This window comes from Microcebus murinus, chromosome 6 (assembly GCF_040939455.1).
Source record: "Microcebus murinus isolate Inina chromosome 6, M.murinus_Inina_mat1.0, whole genome shotgun sequence".
Classification (NCBI taxonomy): domain Eukaryota; kingdom Metazoa; phylum Chordata; class Mammalia; order Primates; family Cheirogaleidae; genus Microcebus; species Microcebus murinus.
In genome coordinates this window covers 100,330,149-100,345,506 of record NC_134109.1, presented here as the reverse complement: position 1 = coordinate 100,345,506, position 15,358 = coordinate 100,330,149, and the positions used below count along the sequence as shown (strand labels likewise).

Here is a 15,358-nt window from a genome sequence, read left to right as displayed (position 1 = left end):
AAATTTAAGATATTTTTCCAGATTGCAAAGGAAAACACAATGAAAAGAAAACAATGACGGGAGGCCGGGCATGGTGGCTCACACCTGTAATCCTAGCACTTTGGGAGGCTGAGGCAGGCAGATTGCTCAAGGTCAGGAGTTTGAAACCAGCTGAGCGAGACCCTGTCTCTACTAAAAATAGAAAGAAATTAATTGACTAACTAAAAATATATATACAAAAAAAAAAAATTAGCCGGGCATGGTGGCGCCTGTAGTCCTAGCTACTTGGGAGGCTGAGGCAGTAGGATCACTTGAGCCCAGGAGATTGAGGTTGCTGTGAGCTAGGCTGATGCTACCGCACTCACTCTAGCCTGGGCAACAAAGTGAAACTTTGTCTCAAAAAAAAAAAAAAAGAAAGAAAATGGGCCGGGCGCAGTGGCTCACACCTGTAATCCTAGCACTCTGGGAGGCCGAGGCAGGCGGATTGCTCGAGGTCAGGAGTTTGAAACCAGCCTCAGCAAGAGTGAGACCCCGTCTCTAGTATAAATAGAAAGAAATTAATTGGCCAACTAATATATATAGAAAAAATTAGCCAGGCATGGTGGTGCATGCCTGTAGTCCCAGCTACTCGGGAGGCTGAGGCAGGAGGATCACTTGAGCCCAGGAGTTTGAGGTTGCTGTGAGCTAGGCTGACGCCATGGCGCTCACTCTAGCCTGGGCAACAAAGTGAGACTCTGTCTCAAAAAAAAAAAAAAAGAAAGAAAATGACAGAAACTGAGAGGAGCAAGTGTTTAATACCACTGAAGGAAAACTGAAGAAGATACTAGAACAAATGGGAGAACAGCAACCTATCAAAGACATAATAAATGTCTTGAGCTGAACAAAGATCCTTCACACAGATTGAAAAGGTTCATTACATTTTCAGTATAATCAATTTAGTAAGTCAAATTCACACACATCCTAGAAAAAATTTTTAATTACAAAGGACAAAAATTGGGCTGACTTCAGACTGCTCTGTAATATTAAATGTTAAAAGAAAATGACAATCTACAGAATTTTGAAGAGAAAAAGGTCAGGACTCTTACACTGAGCCAAGTTGTTTGTCATGTGTAAAAACAATGTATTTTCAGTTATGTAAGAACACATACATACCTATCTTGTTAAAAACTACCTAAAGCACTAAAATCAGTTCCATGTAGCATAAATTTAAATAATTCTTATAAATACAAATACCAACAGCATTTTTTTAATCTGAAGAGTAAACTCAATGCAGATATTAAAGATTATCCCTAAAAAAGATGCAAGGCAAAACTATATACAAAAAATTAGCTGGGCATGGTGGCACAAGCCTGTAGTCCCAGCTACTCAGGAGGCTGAGGCAGAAGGACTGCCTGAGTCCAGGAGTTTGAGGTTGCTGTGAGGTAGGCTGACGCCACTGCACTCTAGCCCAGGCAACAGAGTGAGACTCTGTCTCAAAAGTAAATAAATAAAATAAAGATGCAAGGCAAAATCAGTTCTTTTAATAATGTAACTCAAAAGGTTCTACTTTATAGAGCAATGGGTTTGCCAAAAAAAACAAAAACAAAACAACAACAACAAAAAAAACAGAGACGAGGGAGGAGGAGCAAAGAAACAAACAAACAAAAACTGTTCTACCTAACACCAAAAAGGAAAGACAATAATAAGTCATAATGCTGACACTTACTCAAATTCCTCTTGTTCCAATTCCATATGTCATGGAAAATTGTTTTGTTTTTTGGGTTTTCTTCTGGTAAGCAAATACTATTGCCATTACATTTTTTTAAATTGTACTTTTTCTAAAAAGTAGCAGAAGATGAAAAGAACATCTGATGGTCTGTGCTAATTTCCAGATGCCACATCTTAAGTGAGATAGTCATTAAATGAAAGGTTGTCCTAGAAAGCATAGTATGGTAAAAGTCTGGGAAGTCATTTTATATGAGGAAAAGTCTCAAAAACTGGGATTCTTCAGTCTGGAAAGGAGAACATTGAAGAGAGACAGACTGGTTAGCTTCAAATATACAATGGTTGCAATGTGGAAGAGCTAAGTTATTCTATGATGCAGCAGGTAGAAATAGGATCAGTAAGTAGAAGTTACAGTAAGACAGATGTTAAACTCAGGAAAAACGTTAATATCCTGAGATTTCTAACAATGACCATAATGTTTAATGAAATCATATCTTTATCACTGAAAGCATTTGAGCAGAAAAGCATAATACCAGTCAAGCAAATACACAAATTTTCCCCTATGTGTTGTAGGGTTAGTCTAGACTTGCTTGGGGCCTTTTTTAATCTATAATTTTATTAATGTATCTATCAAAAAGTGCTTTCTCTACTAGTTTTCTGAAAACTACCAAGAATTTCTGAATAAGCAGGATGCAAAGAAAACACATCCTGAGGACTGATCTTCCGTGATCTTGATGTTAGCTCTAAGAGAGTCCCTGTACTCCTATTTTTGAGAGTGTAAGAGTTTTCATAAGTACTACTTTTCAAGCAGATGACTTTTCAGAAATTCAGCTTTCCAAACCCAGCAGGCTTTATAGTAACTTTGGTGGTACATTTCCAAAGATACACTGTAAAACTGCCAATGATCCTTTAATCAGCCTGGCTGCAGCAGCCAAACCACTTCCCATCTGCTCCTTGGCTTATACAGCTAATAATCAACTCTCTGACAGGTCACTGCAGAGATGTTTAACCCCAGGAGGTAGGGTAACTAACATGCTAGCTGGAAATGAAAAGCACTGACCTCTTACTTCGATGGCAGAGAAAGTGCAGAATCAGGAGAACCAATACTTTTCAGAGACCACAAGGCATTTAACAATTTGCAAGAGCTTTTATGAATGTTTTCCTTTTTTTTTCCTTCTGCCTAATTGTACTCTACTTGCTTCTTTAGGACTGCAGTTCGCTTTGTGCATGGTTTCTCTACCTGATCACCAAGAAACTCCTCTCTGCATGGATATGGCTATGGGAAAGATAGGTCATGACAATCGCTCTCCTTAGCTTGTGCCCACCCAAAGCATTCATGCTTAAAAGTAACACATCATAACAGAAGTTCAGATCCTAGTACCCAAATCCATACCTCTGACTCCCAGCCCAGATTTGTACCTTTGTAAATCACACAGTTGAGGTCATTAATTGCTTTTTTAGGGCCTATGTCATAGATCATACCACTACTCTACTTCAGGAAAGAACAAGACCTCTCTTCAAAAAGGATAAGAATGAAAAAAAGCTTCAGAGGGCAAAATCGGCAACTGGACCCTACTTATGTCCAAATATAACATGAAAAACTATGTTTCTCTTTCCCTTCAGAGAGATCTCTGTATCCATTCTAGAAGGCTTCCAAGAGAAAGGAGATTCCTTTAATTGGTGACTACCCACACACAATTCAGTCTAAGCAGTAAATTGTCCAATGCTGTTCTACTGTAAATTTATTTGTCCTTCCCTTTTCTCATGGGTTTTGGATCAATCTTATATGGTTTGGCCTGAGCAAGTGACAGTTGTACATGAGTGTGTATAATCTATCTGCTTGAAACCACACAGGTCACATACCTAAAACATGGATATCAGGCTGTCTGGTATTCCCCTCCAAAAGCTGCATGCCAAAGAAAAGAAATGCCATACTCAATTCTAGGCAGGCAGCATTGTGTAGTAAAAAGAACACTGAACTTAGAATCAGGAGATGTGATTTATGGATTCAAATTTCCACTGACTAGCCAAGTTACTAACCAAGTTACTTCATTAAATATTAGTTTTCTCATTTTAAGATAGAGAATCCATCATGTTCTAAGCATATCATTAGGATATAAATCAGAAAAATGTAAGACAACTCAAACATATAAGATGATCCAAACATTCTTTGCTTTTAGTTTTTTTTGAGGGGTGGGGTGTCTTGCTATGTTGCCCAGGCTGGTCTTGAACTCCTGGCCTCAGGCAATTCTCCTACCTCTACCTCCCAAAGTGCTAGGATTACAGGTGTGAGCACTGCGCCTGGCCAACCCAAATACAAGGTTCTTGTGTCTGACCTTAAAGAGGACTGTTTATAGTTATATCTTTTATGGGGTATCTAAAATAGTAAGAAAAATAAAGAAAACCATACTTAAAATTTTTGAATAAATTAAATTATAGGTTGTACTGATACCAATTTGAGTTCTATGAAAGGAAATGGCAATCTTCCTTCTTCATGTACTCAGTGATCTGGATTTTCCTTTTAGGCTACTCCTACTTTCAGATGTGGCTCATAAAGCCCTACACTACAGTGACAGATTAATTCCATCTTGCTTTAAAAATCTCTCAGGGCCAAGGTATCACTCTCAAGGCTCATGGTTTTAACATCTGGACTATATTTTTTGCCAACTGTTCCAACCACTAAGTTGCTGACCCCATTGATAGGACAGGCCTTCAAATCTAAATTGTTTGAGGTTCACAGGGTTTGATGCCCCAGGGAACTGTCAATAAACCAGTGGGCTACAACAAAGTTGCTGAGCATAGAACCATATTAGAGCATCTTCTCTGAATTCCAGATGTTGCCCTGAAATCACTTCATACTTAGCCAGCCTCAGGTGAGGTTAGTACAACATGTAAACCATCCTCAGTGACTCTCAGCTTACCCAGCTGTGTGAACAGGCATCTCCCTCTCCACCTGCCACACTTCATGAGAGCTCACTAATCAACTGAATTTCCACCTAGGGCTCTAACAAGAAACAATCAACTTCCCTTTGGGCCTCTCCCTTAATTTATTACATTAATTACTGTAACAAAGAAACTGTGTCATCTCCTCAAATACCATAGCTCTCAGCCTGTACCTCCAATTGAGATCAGATAAGGAACAGACTAACAGTGCCAATTTGAGAAGACAGATCCAATTCAACAGGGTTCATCTGACCATGTGTCACCTAAGGACAGAAGAGTAAAATTATAGCATCTCTCAGTTCCTGAGTCTTTACATGCTGCAGCTCATGAATAGTTTTATGGTCCTCACAGGTTGCTATTCTCAAAGATTATGAGACTTGACCTGTTTCATTTCACATAAGCAACTGACACTTCCACGAAGACATAGCAATTCAACAGGGCTCAGGTTTAGACCTTAATGAAGGTCTGTTCTGTGCCAGCATACATCCTACAATAAGCTAAATAGCGTACTGAATACGTAAATAATTCAGTCCCGATCCTACAAGGATTCATTCGGTGAAAGTGATCCACACAGAAAACCCTTACCAAGACCTGTGTGTAAGTATGCCACAAAGCAAAGATTATCTAAAGTAAATAATAGAAAAAATTAGCTGGATGTGGTGGCGTGCATTTATAGTCCTAGCTACTCAGGAGGTTGAGGCAGGAGGACCACTTGACCCCAGGAGTTTGAAGTTGCAGTGAGCTATCACGCCACTGCACTCTACCCAGGATGACCAAGTGAGACGCCAAAAAGGGGGTGGGGGGAGATAGTTAGTGATAAAGAGATCTAAGAAATCTGCACTGCACGAAGAACTGTTGTGTCAAAGCATTAACTTTTCTTTATTTCAATCTTTTCATATCTAAAACATAGCTAAGTTCATAGTCTAAGGGAAAGGAAAACAACTTGCATTTTTCAGAAAGTACAGGGAATTATTAGTACCTTCAATTTTTTTTTTTTTTTTGAGACAGGGTCTCACTGTATTGTCCAGGTTGGAATGCAATGGTGTGATCATAGCTCACTGTAACCTCAAACTCCTGGGTTCAAGTGATCCTCCCACTCCAGCCTCCCAAGTAGCTAGGATAGGTGTGCACCAAGACACCCAGCTAACTTTTTAAAATTATTTTTTGTAGAGATGGGGATCTTGCTATGCTGCCCAAGCTGGTCTTGAACTCCTGGCCTCAAGCAAGGGGGCTGGGATTACAGGGTGAGCTACTATGCCAGCCACCTTCATCATTATATTCTAGACTTCATCTCCCTTCTCAAATCTCTTACATAAGAACCAGTAAGTAAATCTAAGGGGACAAAGAAAACTTCTCTTATCAAAAGATAGTACTGGCTGGACTCGTTAGTCATGCCTATAATTCTAGCACTTTGGGAGGCTGAGGCAGGAGAATCATTTGAGCCCAGGAGTTGGAGGCTGCAGTGAGCTATAACGATGCCACTGCATTCTAGCCCGGGAAACAGAGTATAAGACTCTATCTTAGGGGAAAAAAATAAAAGGATAAGATCTACACTACTAGACTAACCATACAAAAGGGTGGAATCCATGAACATATCCTTAATAGATAGCTAATCCTTATCTACTTCTCTAGTCTACTTCTTGTCTACTTCTCCCATCATTTTGCCTTAAGATTTTCACCTGAAAGACATTCCCTCTGCATGTCCTATATAGTCCCTCTCACCCTCAATGTGTGTGATTATTTGATTAACATTTGTTTCCTCCACTAAACTACAAGCACCCTGAAGACAGGGTGTGTCTCTTTTGCTCACTTTGAAGAACCAGTGTTTGGTTCACAGTCTGTCTTCAATAAATATTTTGGTCAATAAATGAGTGAATATAGGCCGGGCGCTGTGGCTCACGCCTGTAATCCTAGCTCTTGGGAGGCCGAGGCGGGCGGATTGCTCGAGGTCAGGAGTTCAAAACCAGCCTGAGCAAGAGCGAGACCCCGTCTCTACTATAAACAGAAAGAAATTAATTGGCCAACTGATATATATATAAAAAAAAAAAATTAGCCGGGCATAGTGGCGCATGCCTGTAGTCCCAGCTACCCGGGAGGCTGAGGCAGAAGGATCACTCGAGCCCAGGAGTTTGAGGTTGCTGTGAGCTAGGCTGACGCCACGGCACTCACTCTAGCCTGGGCAACAAAGTGAGACTCTGTCTCAAAAAAAAAAATAAATAAATGAGTGAATGAACTAAAACTGGTTTCTCCAACAAGCAAAAACAGTGCCCTGTTGGCATTTCTCCTATCTTCTTAATTCACCTTGATTTGTCACCAACTATAGATTAGCTTGGACAACATGTGAGTCTCTATCTCTATTTAAAAATAAATTTAAAAAAAAAGTCATAAGAGGAAAGTTAGAAAACAAAACAGTTCCCAACTACTCGTGAGTATCCTCTTAGGTTTCAAACAGTCTCATCAATGCACAGTTGCTTCCCAAAACAGGGCTAGTACACAAACTAGGTATTCTAAACATAACTGGCCTGGTAGAGAGGCTCACGCCTATAATCCTAGCACTCTGGGAGGCTGAGGCAGGTGGATCGCCCAAGGTCAGGAGTTCGAAACCAGCCTGAGCAAGAGCGAGACCCCTGTCTCTACCATAAATAGAAATTAATTGGCCAACTAAAAATATATAGAAAAAATTAGCCAGGCATGGTGGCACATGCCAGCAGTCTCAGCTACTCGGGAGGCTGAGGCAGTAGGATTGCTTGAGCCCAGGAGTTTGAGGTTGCTGTGAGCTAGGCTGAGGACACGGCACTCACTCTAGCCTGGGCAACAAAGTGAGACTGTCTCAAAAAAAAAAAAATTAAGAAAAAAAAAATTAAACATAACCAATTCCTAGGAACCCACATGCATATACTTAAATGTATAATAAATGTAAAAGTTCTATTAGACTTAAATCACCCATTTGTCATACTTTAAACACCTGTGAATCTAAGGTGACAAAAGTGGTCATGAAAAGTGATCATGTCTGAGGAGAAGGATATGGACCAGGAAGAAGCACAAGAGAACCTTTCAGGTTGCTGGAAATACTCTATATCTTGAATTGTATGGTGGTTATATGGCTGTATACATATGTAAAAATTGAGTTGTACACTTAAGATTTGTGCAATTATACTTTATGCACATTATTATTTAAAAAACAATAAGAGAGTAAATACTTATGAACAACAGAACTGCCTTACTATATCATAGTCCTGGTCCTAGAGTAGCATTTTATATAAAGGGAATCATTTCATCAATCTTCACAGATTTGGATATTTAGATGGAGGACAGGAAGAGGACAAAGAAGGGAGGGAGCAAGAGAGGGAGGGAGACAGAAAGAAACTAACTTATAGATTACTTAATGTTTAACTATATTGTGAGATTTACAAATCTGTTACAAGGTTTGAAAGAATTATTTAGTGACAGGGATAAAACACAAACCAAAAAAATGAGCTAAAAAATGATATTAAATCCTGGGGAAAAGAAGTTACACAAAAAACATAATAGTAGTATACTAAATAGCTCAATAATAAATATTTTACTTTATACAATAAATAATGAATATTGATCTCAGAAATTATAACTATATTATGAGGATTCAGTAAGAAGGGGAGGGCAATAAGAGTATATTATTTATTGCTTAGAAATATGGGAGTAAATACAAGAAAACTTGAAAGCACTTGCCAATGGGGAGTGAGACTTGGTGGGAAGGGGTAAGTAGCAAATTAGTATTTTTCATTAAAAGCTGCAGCACTATTTGACTTTTAATACAAAGCTCATGGGAAAACAAAAACAATTTATGTATTGCTTTGACAAATACAACAAATTTTAAATAATTTTCTAAAAAGTTAAGAATACACTCTCCCAAAATATTCCTGGACACCCTTAGTAGGCTACCATACAATATATCAATCCAATAATTTAACAAAAATCTTCTTGTGGGAAATGGGAAAAGAGGACAGCAGAAGGGATGTAGGTGTGACTAAAAAAGGACATAAGGGACCTTTGTGGTGATGGAACTGTTCTGTATAACTATGTTAGTAGACATGCTATGAACCTACCCATGTGATAAAACTGCACAGAACTAAAAATACACATATACACACATAAATGAGTACCAGTAAAACTGGGAAAATCTAAACAAGATAGATGGATTATATCAATGTCAATATTATAATATTGTGCTATACTTTAGCTAGATGTTACCACTGGGGGAAACTAGGTAAATGATACAAAGGATTCTCCTGAATTATGTATGCATGTATGTATGTATTTACTTATTTTTTAGAGACAGGGTCTCACACTGTCACTCAAGCTGGAGTGCAATGGTGCCATCATAGCTCAATGCAACCTCATGTCTAACTTGAAAAGAGTGTTCTTTATCTAATACGGGATCCTAAGAACTGACGATCAACTCTATATGTTCTTTTCATCACTTCATAGGGTCTGATAATATTCCATTTGAAAGGGTTTAGTAATATTCCCTTTGTTTTCAAAAGCTAAAGTGGGTTTTGTGGGTTTTTTTTGACATATCCTCATCAAAGCTTTCACCTCCTTTAGTCACTAGCTCTGGTATGTATTTCTTGGGGGTAGGGGACAGGAGTCAAGAGACTACGAAGTATCATAAATATAGACAAATCTTCGTTTTACATTGATGGAAGTTTATTTTTATCTTCTTTTTATTTAGTTCTGATTCTCTTCCTAATCATACCCAGCATTTTCTTGGCAGTACACTGAGCTAATTTTTCTAGGAATAGCTTACCAAGATTTCTAGTTTCCTTTAGAAACTGGGACTCGCTACAGTTAGCTGTAAGTTACTCATAGTTAGAAGAGACTTTCTGCCTCTTTTTAAGTGCAATTTCTGTCCATACTGAAGCTTATCTCTCTTTTTTTTTTTTTTGGAGACAGGGTCTCGTTGTGTCGCCTAGGCTGGAGTGCAAGGGCCTCATCATAGTTCACGTGTGCAACCTGGAACTCCTGGGCTTAAGTGATCCTCCTGCCTTGGTCTCTCAAGTAGCTAAGACTATGGGTGTGTATAACCAAACCCAGCTAATTTTTCTATTTTTTGTAGAGATGGGGTCTTGCCCTTGCTCAGAATTAGTCTCAGACACCTGGCCTCAACTGATTCTCCCACCTTGGCCTCTCAAAGTACTGGGATTACAGATGAGAGCCATCCCACTGGTCCTCATCTACTTTTAATCTCACACAAGATGTTCCTGAAGCATATTCTCAACAAGCTGGGAACCTAACTACTTGGAAGAACTTAATGTCATTCAAAAACCTGAATTTTTCACTTAGGCAAAACACTTATTAAAATGTCAAATAGATGAATTATCACTGCTTAAACTCTTCCACACAGAACAACTTATCATCAAGATGAACTTTGGAGATAATGTCATGAGGAAGCAGTACAGTGCAATGGGAAAAAAACAAAAAACAAGTGAAGAGGTAGAAAAATTCAATTCTACTCTTTACCCTCCCTAGATGTATAGCAACTTTGGCCAAGTCACTGCTCCTATTTGAGCCTCAGTTATTTCATCTGCAAAAAGCTGAGATAGCCAGGCACAGTGATATGCCCCTTTAGTCCCAGCTACTCAGGAGGCCAAGGCAGGAGGATTGCTTGAGCTCAGGAGTTCAAGACTAGCTCATCTTAAAAACAAACAAACAAACTGAAGAGAAGGGACTGGGGACTATAGCCCTATAGAAATGTTTACTGTCAGAAAGTCAGGCCAAGCTCAATGGCTCATGCTTATAATCCCAGCACTTTGGGAGGCTGAAGCAGAAGGATTGCTTGAGTTCGGGACCAGCCTGGCAATAGTGTACCCCGTCTCTACAAAAAACAAAAAAATTAGCTGAGCATAGTGGCATGTGTGTATAGTTCTAGCTACTTGGGAAGCTGAGGCAGGAGGACTACCTGAGCCCAGGAGTTTGAGGCTGCAGTGAGCTATACCAATGATACCACACTCTAGCCCAGGCAACACAGCAAGACCCTGCCTAAAAAAAAAAAAAAAAAAAAAAAAAAGGGCAGTTTGCTAATCCCCAAGAAAAAACTCTCTGCTACTCCATGATTAAAGTTTTTTTTTTTTAAATCAAATTATTGGGGTACAAATATTGTTAGGGTTACATATATTGCCCCTGCCATTCCTCCCCCTGCCCTCTTAAAGTTTTTAAATAACCTTTGGCCTGACCTTAATAAAAGTCTTTTCAAATTAAACCATGTACACTGGTAACAGCTCTGCCTACATACAATTATTAATGATTTGTCATACATGACTTCTTACGTAAACTAATCCACTGCCTTGACCCCAGTAAGTTATATAAATGTACCAAGTCATCTCAATCTTTATCTACATTTTATCAACTTTCCAATTTGGTATCATTTTTAGCCCCTCCATCCTGAACTCTTATGGACAGAATCACATTTGAAATCTACACCAGTCCTTTAGTATGTTGTCCATGCCACTTAAAATTTGAGGTGATATACTACTTTCACTAAGCATTCCAGTTTATCCCTGAATTCTTCCTAAATTCTTGGGTAGATAAATCTGATCTCATCAAGTTTATTGATTTGATCAAGAAAAGGGTAGGCAGCTAGAAAAAAAAATATGTTGGAAATAATAAATGTTAATATTTCTGGGATAATTCCCAAGACTCCTTTATATTTTTCTGTATTTTCCTAAGGATTTATTCATGTTCTAATCAGAAAATTAAAAAAAAATAGTTAAGCATCTATCATCATTTGTACTAGAATAGAAGCTTTAATCTGGCTTGATGAAAAAAAAAGTAGAAATTCCCTAATGTTTTCATCCTTGAATGGTTTCATACCACAATCATGGTCTTACCAATTCTCTAGCTGCCTCTCCATTTTAACATGTCTTCTTAAAAACAAAAACAAACACAAACTCTTACCATCAGTTGTGCAGAGGCTTACTGAATGCATCTTTTTTCTTCACCTAATTTCCAGCTTGTGCCTGATCACTTTGTGGGCTTCCTTGGCCTTGACTGAAAATGTTTCTATGTTTTTAAAGATGCCTTTCTCTTCTCCATAGCCTCTAAAACTGTACCAAATAACTATCTGCTTCTTACTGTCCTTTTGATCCTTTGCTTTCTTTTAACATGGACTTCAAATATGATTGTTAAGTCTTTAAACTTCCAGTAGGTTATTTACTTTTTAAATTATTCTTCTTGCTCTTCCTACTATAGTTTCTGTTCTTCCTGTCCCTGAAAAATGCTGAACTTAATCATGGTATGATTATTATTAAATAATGCTTGACCTACAGAAAACCATATCAATTCTTGTTTGTTGCTCAAGGTAACATTAAACTTATTTCTCTGCTTTGTAGGTTCTAAAAATGTGAATTGTATGGAGTAGTTTATCTTAGTTAAAACCATATCTTTGGCCAGGCATGGTGGCTCAAACCTATAATCCCAGCACTTTGGGAGGCCACAGCAGGAAGATCAACTAAAGCCAAGAGTTAGAGACTAGCTTGGGCAACAGAGCAAGACCCCATCTCCACAAAATTTTTTTTAAAAAATTAGCCAGGCAGGCCGATGTGGTAGCTCACGCCTGTAATCCTAGCACTCTTAGAGGCCAAGGCGAGGGGATCACTCAAGGTCAGGAGTTTGAAACCAGCCTAAGCAAGAGCAAGACCCCGTCTCTACTAAAAATAGAAAGAAATTAATTAGCCAACTAAAAATATATAGAAAAAATTAGCAGGGCATGGCAGCGCATGCCTGTAGTCTCAGCTACTCGGGAGGCTGAGGCAGAAGGATTGCTTGAGCCCAGGAATTTGAGGTTGCTGTGAGGTAGGCTTACACCACAGCACTCTAGCCGCCCAGGCAAGAGAGTGAGACTCTGTCTCAAAAAAAAAAAAAAAAAAAAAAAATTAGCCAGGCTTGGTGGTCCCAACTACTCGGGAGGCTGAGGCAGGAGCATCACTTGAGTCCAAGAGTTCAAGGCTGCCATAAGCTATGATCAGGGCCCTGCTTTCTGGCTTGGCAACAGAACAAGACCCTGTCCCTAAAAAACAAAAACAAAAAACCACATCTTCACATTTGCTCTCAGTGAAGTATTTAACCAACTTATGTACAAAGAAACCCCCCCCCCTCATTACTACCTAGCCTAATTTGGCAACTTCTCAGTCTCCTCTAAACGTTTCTAGCTCACTCACATTATTTTGATCAGGATTGTGACATTTTTATTTTCATTGATTTACTTTTTTGAGATAGAATCTCACTCTGTTGCCCAGGCTAGAGTACAGTGACATCATCATAGCTCACTGCAGCCTCAAACTCCTGGGCTCCAGTGATCCTCCTACCTCAGCCTCCTGAGTAGCTGGGACTACAGGTACACACCACCAAACTCGACCTAACAATTTTGTTTAAGGATTTCAACCATCTGAGACTTCATACTCCTTTCTTTGTTATAGGAAAAAATTTAATATTACTAAGGTGTGTTATTCCTTATAAAAAATGTAGTCCCTTGCTATCTTTATCATTCCTAATAGAGCCTAGCAGCACTATATCTTAACAGTACTCTTCCATCAAATATCTGTGAATTAAAGCATTGTAACATTATTTTGCCTTTCAAGAAAGGAGGAAAAAGAAAAAAATTACATAACACTGGCAGAAATGACACTACTAATGTTTATGTCAATAATACTTTTAAATAAATCTAATGCTTAAGATCAGAGTCAGGTATAACGTATAGATTTGCTGTTGGAAGAAAATGTCACTTCACCATTATGTCACCTACCCAAATATGACCCTGTTAATACTGAATTTTTTTATTCTAAAAGCCTCCATGATAAAAAGAATACTGTCAGACATGGCCCTGCACTTCCCACTCTGTCAGGTAGTGTTACGGTACTCATCTGAAATCCACATTCCCTAGATTTCTAGGATTAGAAGGTCCTACTAATACAAAACAGAGGAACATTATTACAAAGAAAACAGTAGCAAACTATGCTTTATTTTTTAAAAAAAAGCAATATAACTTGGTTAGTTAAACTAATATCCTTTCAACCAGTAAAGAAAACAGAACATACACTTGAATCAACAGCTGCTGGCTTCAAAGTTCACAATATTAGTAATGTTATTGTACCATGTAAGCATATGTAGTGAGAATGTATGACTTCAAGTTTGATACTTAGCAAATCCTTCCAGAGATAGGTAATGTGAAATCTGGCTAGAAGACCACCCAACACTATAACCCTATCTTCCAAAAAGTAACAGATTTTTCTTAGCATGGATCTGAAATCATTAAAAACCTTTATTCTGCTGGCCATGGTGGTATGCACCTGCAGTCTCAGCTACTGGAGGGAGGGGAAGGCTGAGGCAGGAGGATCACTTGAGCCTAGGCATTCAAGGCTATAGTGTACTATGGTCATGCCTATGAATAGCCACTGCATTCCACCCTGGGTACCATAGTGAGACCCTACCTCCTAAAAAAAAAAAGAATAAAAAGAAGAACCTTTAGGCCCATTGCAGCAGCTCGTGGCTATAATCCTAGCACTTTGAGCGGCTGAGGCAGGAGGATTGCTAGAGGCCAGAATTACAAAAGTAGCCTGAGCAACATAGTGACACCTTATCTCTATGAAGAGGGGAGGGGAGGGGAGGGGAGGGGAGGGGAGGGGAGGGGAGGGGAGGGGAGGGGAGGGGAGGGGAGGGGAGGGGAGGGGAGGGGAGGGGAGGGGAGGGGAGGGGAGGGGAGGGGAGGGGAGGGGAGGAGAGGAGAGGAGAGGAGAGGAGAGGAGAGGAGAGGAGAGGAGAGGAGAGGAGAGGAGAGGAGAGGAGAGGAGAGGAGAGGAGAGGAGAGAAACATTATTTGGTTGTTGTGTGTTGTGGTGACACAAGCCTGTATAGTCCCAGCTACTGCAGACAATGAGGCAGGAGGATCGCTTGAGCCCAGGAGACTGAGGCTTCAGTGAACTATGAGGACACTACTACACTCTAGCCCAGGCAACAGCGTGAGACCTTGTCTCCAAAAGAAAAAAAAAATTCTTATTCTACAATTACATCAAAAAGACCACATTTTTACAAAATAGTAAATGGGTCTTCCTGTGCACTACAACTGCACAAGCTAGTGGTGTAACTGAAACCAAAGTAGACAGATCCCAATATACCCTTAGCTACCTCAAATGGCACACAGAGTAATAAGGCTGAGAACTTGATGTCCGTAAGCTGCAGCCCACATAACACAAGGACAGAAATAAGACATTCCATCTCTTGTATATTAGGTATGAATTTTGGCACCCAGCCAATTACCAAAACAGCAGTTTGGCCTACAGGACTTCTATTTCCTATCAGCTTCATATATGGGAAAAAGAGAAGAGGTAACAGGAAAAGTAATGAAGAAGAAGGGATAAAAAAAAAAGGCTAGAAGGAAACTATAAGAAAATTTACAATGTACAATTCAAAAGAGAGAGCATCTGGTCATAGATATCTTCATCTTCAGGCTGCAGAATTAGGTACTGAGACTTCTAAAATACAGCTAATGTCTTGAGAGAAAGTCAAAGCACCACAAACCTGAAAATTCACCTCTAAAGCTGGGAATATAGTGCACACTCTTGAAATCTTATTTTTAAAGAGCTACCCTAAATAAAGTTCCTGAGGCCTTGCGAGAAAGAGGGAAAGTCATGATATTTTCCCTTTGAGAAAGGAGAAAACTCAGAGGCCTAATTCACCCATTACAAGCAGCGAAGGCCCA

At 39.3% G+C, this 15,358-nt stretch overlaps 1 protein-coding gene across 5 annotated transcripts in view; it reads right to left on the bottom strand.

Moving 5' to 3' along the window:
• The window catches only part of ZNF609 (zinc finger protein 609), a 207,709-nt gene that overhangs the window by 177,626 nt on the left and 14,725 nt on the right, over positions 1 to 15,358 (bottom strand). The window contains exon 1 of one of the 5 annotated variants that reach the window (XM_012758575.3): positions 1,685 to 8,133. The exons of the other annotated variants lie outside the window; for them this stretch is intronic. The gene's annotated coding sequence lies outside the window, so the exon portion shown is untranslated. Of the gene's footprint in view, positions 1 to 1,684; positions 8,134 to 15,358 lie in introns of those variants that run through there. 5 annotated transcript variants of the gene reach the window in all.